Raw genomic sequence first — 7,183 nt, forward strand, 5'->3', positions numbered from 1 at the left:
TTCTGGCGTTAAACGCCAGACAGATGCTTGTTTCTGGCGTTTAAACGCCAGACAGCTCTTCCTCCAGGGTGTGCTTTTTCTTCTACTGCTTTTGATTCTGTTTTTAGTTTTTGTAATTATTTTGTGACTCCACATGATCATAAACCTAATAAAACATAAAAGAACAATAGAAATATAGATAAATAAAAATTGGGTTGCCTCCCAATAAGTGCTTCTTTAATGTCAATAGCCTGACAGTGAGCTCTCATGGACCTTCACAGATGTTTAGAGCATGATGAGGGCCTCCCAACACTAAACTTAGAGTTTGAATGTGGGGGCTTTCCAACACCAAACTTAGAGTTTGGTTGTGGCCTCCCAACATCAAACTTAGAGTTTGATTGTGGGCGCTTTGTTTGACTCTGTATTGAGAGAAGCTTTTCATGCTTCCTCTCCATGGTTGCAGAGGAATATCCTTAAGCTTTAAACACAAGATAGTCCCCATTCAATTGAAGGACTAGCTCTCCTCTGTCAACATCAATCACAGCTCCTGCTGTGGCTAGGAAGGGTCTTCCAAGGATGATGCATTCATCCTCATCCTTCCCAGTGTCTAGGATTATGAAATTAGCAGGGATGTAAAGGCCTTTAACCTTCACTAACACGTCCTCTACCAATTCATAAGCTTGTTTTATTGACTTGTCTGCCATCTCTAATGAGATTCTTGCAGCTTGTACCTCAAAGATCCCCAGTTTCTCCATTACAGAGAGTGGCATAAGATTTATACCTGACCCCAGGTCACACAGAGCCTTCTCAAAGGTCATGGTGCCTATGGTATAGGGTATTAAGAATTTACCAGGATCTTGTTTCTTTTGTGGTAAAGTTTGCTGGACCCATGTATTTAGTTCACTAATGAGCAAGGGAGGTTCATCTTCCCAAGTCTCATTACCAAACAACTTGGCATTCAGCTTCATGATGGCTCCTAGATATTGAGCAACTTGCTCTTTAGTTACATCTTCATCCTCTTCAGAGGAAGAATAGTTCACAGAGCTCATGAATGGCAGAAGGAAGTTTAATGGAATCTCTATGGTCTCTATATGAGCCTCAGATTCCTTTAGGTCCTCAATAGGGAACTCCTTTCTGTCTGGAGGACGTCCCATGAGGTCTTCCTCATTGGGATTCACGTCCTCCCCTTCCTCTTTGGATTTGGCCATTTTGATTATATCAATGGCCTTGCACTCTCTTTTTGGATTCTCTTTTGTATTGCTTGGGAGAGTACTAGGAGGAGTTTCAGCGATTTTCTTACTCAGCTGACCCACTTGTGCCTCCAAGTTTCTAATGGAGGACCTTGTTTCATTCATGACACTTAAAGTGGCCTTAGATAGATCAGAGACTATATTTGCTAAGCTAGAGGGGCTCTGCTCAGAATTCTCTATCTGTTGCCGAGAAGATGATGGAAAAGGCTTGCTATTGCTAAACCTGTTTCTTCCACCATTATTAAAGCCTTGTTGAGGCTTTTGTTGATCTTTCCATGAGAAATTTGGATGATTTCTCCATGAGGGATTATAGGTGTTTCCATATGCTTCACCCATGTAATTCACCTCTGCCATTGCAGGGTTCTCAGGATCATAAGCTTCTTCTTCAGAAGATGCTTCTTTAGTACTGTTGGATGCATTTTGCAATCCATTCAGACTCTGAGAAATCATGTTGACTTACTGAGTCAACATTTTGTTCTGAGCCAATATGGCATTCAGAGTATCAATTTCAAGAACTCCCCTCTTCTGAGGTGTCCCATTAGTCACAGGATTCCTCTCAGAGGTGTACATGAATTGGTTATTTGCAACCATGTCAATGAGTTCATGAGCTTCTGCAGGCATTTTCTTTAGGTGAATGGATTCATCTGCAGAATGGTCCAGTGACATCTTAGAAAACTCAGATAGACCATCATAGAATATATCCAAAATGGTCCACTCTGAAAGCATGTCAGAAGGACATGTTTTGGTCAACTGCTTGTATCTTTCCCAAGCTTCATAGAGGGATTCACCATCTTTTTGCTTGAAGGTCTGAACATCCACTCTAAGCTTGCTCAGCTTTTGAGGAGGAAAGAACTTGGCCAAGAAGGCCGTGACCAGCTTATCCGAAGAGTCCAGGCTATCTTTAGGTTGTGAGTCCAACCATGTTCTAGCTCTGTCTCTTACAGCAAAAGGGAAAAGCATGAGCCTGTAGACTTCAGGATCTACTCCATTAGTCTTAATAGTATCACAGATCTGCGAAAATTCAGTTAAAAATTCATAGGGATCTTCTGATGGAAGTCCATGAAACTTGAAGTTTTGTTGCATTAGAGCAACTAGTTGAGGCTTCAGCTCAAAATTTTTTGCTTCAATGGCAGCGATTGAGATGCTTCTTCCATAAAAATTGGAAGTAGGTGTAGTATAATCACCAAGCATCCTCCTTGCATTGTTGTTGGGTTCAGCCATGTCTCTTTCTTTTTCGAGATTCTCTGTATGGTTTTCTCTGGATTGTTGTGCTTTAGCTTCTTTTAGCTTCTTCTTCAGAGTCCTTTCAGGTTCAGGATCTGCTTCAACAAGAATGTCCTTATCCTTGCTCCTGCTCATATGAAAAAGAAGAGAACAAAAAAGAAGAGGAATCCTCTATGTCACAGTATAGAGATTCCTTTATCTGAGTAGAAGAAGAAAAGAATAGAAGAAGGAGGAGAAAAATTCAAACACAAAGGAGAAGAGAGGGTTCGAACTTTTAGATGAAGAGAAGTGTTAGTAAATAAATAAAATAAATAGAAAGACATGAGAGGGGGAGAATTTCGAAAATTATTTTTGAAAAAAAAAAGGTTAGTGATTTTCAAAAATTAAGAGAAGAAATAGAATTAAAATTAAAATTTGAACAATTAGTTAATTAAAAAAAATTTTGAAAAAGGGTAAGGTGATTTTCGAAAATTAGAAAGAGAGAAGTAGTTAGGTAGTTTTGAAAAAGATAAGAAATAGTAAAACAAACAAAAAGTCAATTAGTTAGTTGAAAAAGATTTAAAAATCAATTTTGAAAGATAAGAAGTTAGAAAAGATTTTGAAATTGATTTCAAAAAAAAGATATGATTGAAAAGATATGGTTGAGATTTGTTTTGAAAAAGATTTGAAAAGGAAATTAAAAAGATTTGATTTTTAAAATTCAAATTGATTACTTGACTTACAAGAAACTAAAAGATATGATTCTAGAATTTAAAGATTGAACCTTTCTTAACAAGAAAGTAACAAACTTCAAATTTTTGAATCAATCACATTAATTGTTAGTAAAGTTTTCGAAAATCATGAAATAAAGATAAGAAAAAGATTTTGAAAATCAATTTTTTTAAAAAAATTTTTGAAAATACTAAAAAAATGAAAAAGATTTGATTTTTGAAAAAGATTTTTAAAAGATAAGATTTTTTTTTAAAAAATGAAATCTTGACTTGACTAACAAGAAACAACTTATTTTAAAAATTTTTGACTAAGTCAACCCAAAGATTTCAAAAATTATGAGTAAAACAAGGAAAAGATATTTTTTTTTTATTTTTGAATTTTTAATGAGGAGAGAGAAAACACAAATATGACCCAAAACATGCAAATTTTGGATCAAAACCAATGATGCATGCAAGAACACTATGAATGTCAAGATGAACACCAAGAACACTTTGAAGATCAAGATGAACATCAAGAACTTATTTTTGAAAAATTTTCAAGAAAAGAAAAACATGCAAGACACCAAACTTAGAAATTTTTCATGTTTAGACACTATGAATGCAAAAATGCATATGAAAAACAACAAAAGACACAAAACAAGAAAATATGAAGATCAAACAAGAAGACTTACCAAGAACAACTTGAAGATCATGAAGAACACATGCATGAATTTTCGAAATTTTTTTTTGAAAATTAAAAAGATGCAATTGACACCAAACTTAAAACTTGACTCTAGACTCAAACAAGAAACACAAAAATATGTTTGATTTTATGATTTTATAATTTTTTTTTGGATTTTGTCGAAAATTAATTGTGGAAAAACGAAAAAGAAGAAAAATTTTGAAAGATTTTTGAAAACTTTTTGAAAACAAAATAAGAAGAAAATTACCTAATCTGAGCAAAAAGATGAACCGTCAGTTGTCCAAACTCAAACAATCCCCGGTAACGGCGCCAAAAACTTGATAGGCAAAATTGTGACTCATACTTTTCACAACTCGAACAATTCCTGGTAATGGCTCCAAAAACTTGGTCCACAATACTATGGTTCACACACATTCTTCACAACTTCGCACAACTAACCAGCAAGTGCACTGGGTCGTCCAAGTAATAAACCTTACGTGAGTAAGGGTCGATCCCACGGAGATTGTTTTTATGAAGCAAGCTATGGTCATCATGTAAATCTCAGTCAGGCGGATTCTAATGGTTATAATGGTTTTTGAATATAAAGATAAATAAAGCATAAAATAAAGATAGAGATACTTATGTAATTAATTGGTGGAAATTTCAAATAAGCGCATGAAGATACTGTATTCCTTCTGAATCTCTGCTTTTCTACTGCTTTCATCCAATCATTCTTACCCCTTTCCATGGCAAGCTGTATGTTGGAGGATCACCGTTGTCAATGGCTACCGTCCGTCCTCTCAGTGAACATGGTCCAGATGCACTGTCACCGCACGGCTAATCATCTGTCGGTTCTCGATCATGTTGGAATAGAATCCAGTGATTCTTTTGCGTTTGTCACTACCCCCAACACTCGCGAGTTTGAAGCTCGTCACAGTCATCCCATCTCAAATCCTACTCGGAATACCACAGACAAGTTTTAGACTTTTCGGATCTTAGGAATGGCCGCCAATAATTCTAGCTTATACCACGAAGACTCTGATCCCACGGAATGGGAGGCTCGGTTGTCAGGTGAGGCAACCTTGCGTCGTGGGTCAGGAATCCAAGAGATACACTCTCTAGCTTTCGCAGGTAGAACGGAAGTGTTTGTGAGGCACGCATTCATAAGTGAGAATAGTGATGAGTGTCACGAATCATCACATTCATCAGGTTGAAGTGCGAATGAATATCTTAGAATAAGAATAAGCATGAATTGAATAGAAGAACAATAGTACTTTGCATTAATACTTGAGGAACAGCAGAGCTCCACACCTTAATCTATGGTGTGTAGAAACTCCACCGTTAAAAATACATAAGAACAAGGTCTAGGCATGGCCGAATGGCTAGCCTCCCCAAATGGCATATGAAATTGAAAAAATAGGGAAAAAGACCCCTAGTATAATAGTAAAAAGTTCTATTTATACTAAACTAGTTACTAGGGTTTACAGAAATAAGTCTAAGTGCAGAAATCCACTTACGGGGCCCACTTTGGTGTGTGCTTGGGCTGAGCTTGAGCTTTACACGTGCAGAGGTTTCTCTTGGGGTTAAACGCCAAGTTGTAATGTGGTTTTGGCGTTTAACTCTGGTTGGTGACGTGTTTCTGGCGTTTTACTCCAAAATGCAGCATGGAACTGGCGTTGAACGCCAGTTTGCATCATCTAAACTCGAATAAAGTATGGACTATTATATATTTCTGGAAAGCCCTGAGTGTATAATTTTCAAAGCAATAGAGAGCGCACTATTTGGAGTTTTGTAGCTCCAGAAAATCTATTTCGAGTGCAGGGAGGTCAGAATCCAACAGCATCAGCAGTCCTTTGTCAGCCTCCTATCAGATTTTTGCTCAGGTCCCTCAATTTCAGCCAGAAAATACCTGAAATCACAGAAAAATACACAAACTCATAGTAAAGTCCAGAAATGTGAATTTTGCATAAAAACTAATAAAAACATCCCTAAAAGTAGCTAGATCCTACTAAAAACTACCTAAAAATAATGCCAAAAAGCATATAAATTATCCGCTCATCATATACTTGCAACGCCAATCCTATTTTTAGTGTGAAAAATCCAAACCTATGCTCTTGGTCGTTGTCAAATTTTGGCGCCGTTTTCGGGGACTCACTTTAAGTGCAATGAGTGCTATAATTTTGGTTGTTGTAAATATGTGAATATTGTGAATACTTGATTTTTGTTTGCTACTTGGTACTAATTGTAGATATCGCTTCTATCTAGCTAGTCTTAGTAGTTATTGATTATTAAGTCGGTTTTTGTTTGCTAGCATATTCTTGTTTTACTTTTCATAATTGCATGCTTTCATTGCTTCCTCAGCTGAATGACACGGTCGCTTCCACACCCGAGCTTGGCCCCTTTTCTCCGGAAATAGAAAGAACTTTAACTCATATTAGGCAAGCTCGGCGCCGGCTAGCTTTTGTGAATAGTGAATCGGGCTTGCTTGAAGAGCACACCAATTCACTATCACCATCAACCTGTGACCATCATTCTTCAATTGACGAGGAAACCTTATATTCATCTTTGGGGAGTGTTGAAATCTTTTTGAGTGAATCAGGTGACAGCACCATGGTGGATCCACCTCATAGAATCACCTTAAGGGAAGTCGGAGCTCCAGACATTAACTTGCAACCGATACAAATCTGGTATCCAACTTTGGATCCAAATTTTTAGCTCAAGACCGGCACGATAAACTTGCTTCCCAAATACAATGGGCTACCCACAGAAGACCCTCTTAAGCATCTAAAGGACTTTCAAGTTGCATGCTCCACTGCGAGAAGACATGGTGCAGATGAAGTAGCAGTTTTGGTTTTCACTTTCCCTTTCTCTTTGGAGGAAAAAGCGAAAGAATGGTTTTATACTCAACTGGGAGATATGATTTCCAATTGGGACTTGCTGCGTAAGGAATTTCTGTAAAAGTTCTATCCACCTCAAAAAATAGATAAGCTGCAGAAGGAAATCTCTTGCATTATGCAAAGAGATGGAGAAACTCTTTATGAGTACTAGGAGAGATTCAAGAAGTTGTTGGAAGCTTGCCCCCACCACCGTATTAACGAGTTGGTCCTTATCAGTTATTTTTGTCAAGGGATGAATCCCAAAGATAAGCTTCTTTTAGATGCCTCAAGCGGAGGATCCCTCACAAAAAACAAGACCGCCGAGGAAGCTTGGGAAATCATAGCGGACTTGGAGGACTCAACTCAACACTCAAGGGCAAGAAATCCACAACCAAAAGCTTTAAGTGAAGTTTCTCCTTCTGGAGATGCCATTTTGACCAAGACCCTCGGTGAGATTACAATTTTGTTGAGACAAATTACCCA

The 7,183-nt window shown here is 37.5% G+C and overlaps 2 non-coding genes across 2 annotated transcripts; one reads left to right on the forward strand and one right to left on the reverse strand.

Annotated features, from left to right (window-relative positions):
- Positions 1 to 1,949: 1,949 nt before the first annotated feature.
- On the forward strand, positions 1,950 to 2,057 carry LOC130977167 (small nucleolar RNA R71). The gene has a single exon (XR_009084872.1). It is a non-coding gene; the product is annotated as a small nucleolar RNA R71 (small nucleolar RNA).
- Positions 2,058 to 6,809: 4,752 nt separating this feature from the next.
- LOC130977626 (small nucleolar RNA R71) lies at positions 6,810 to 6,916 on the reverse strand. Its single transcript, XR_009085312.1, has one exon. It is a non-coding gene; the product is annotated as a small nucleolar RNA R71 (small nucleolar RNA).
- Between the last annotated feature and the right edge of the window lie 267 nt (positions 6,917 to 7,183).

The sequence above is a fragment of the Arachis stenosperma genome, chromosome 4, assembly GCF_014773155.1.
Source record: "Arachis stenosperma cultivar V10309 chromosome 4, arast.V10309.gnm1.PFL2, whole genome shotgun sequence".
NCBI lineage: Eukaryota > Viridiplantae > Streptophyta > Magnoliopsida > Fabales > Fabaceae > Arachis > Arachis stenosperma.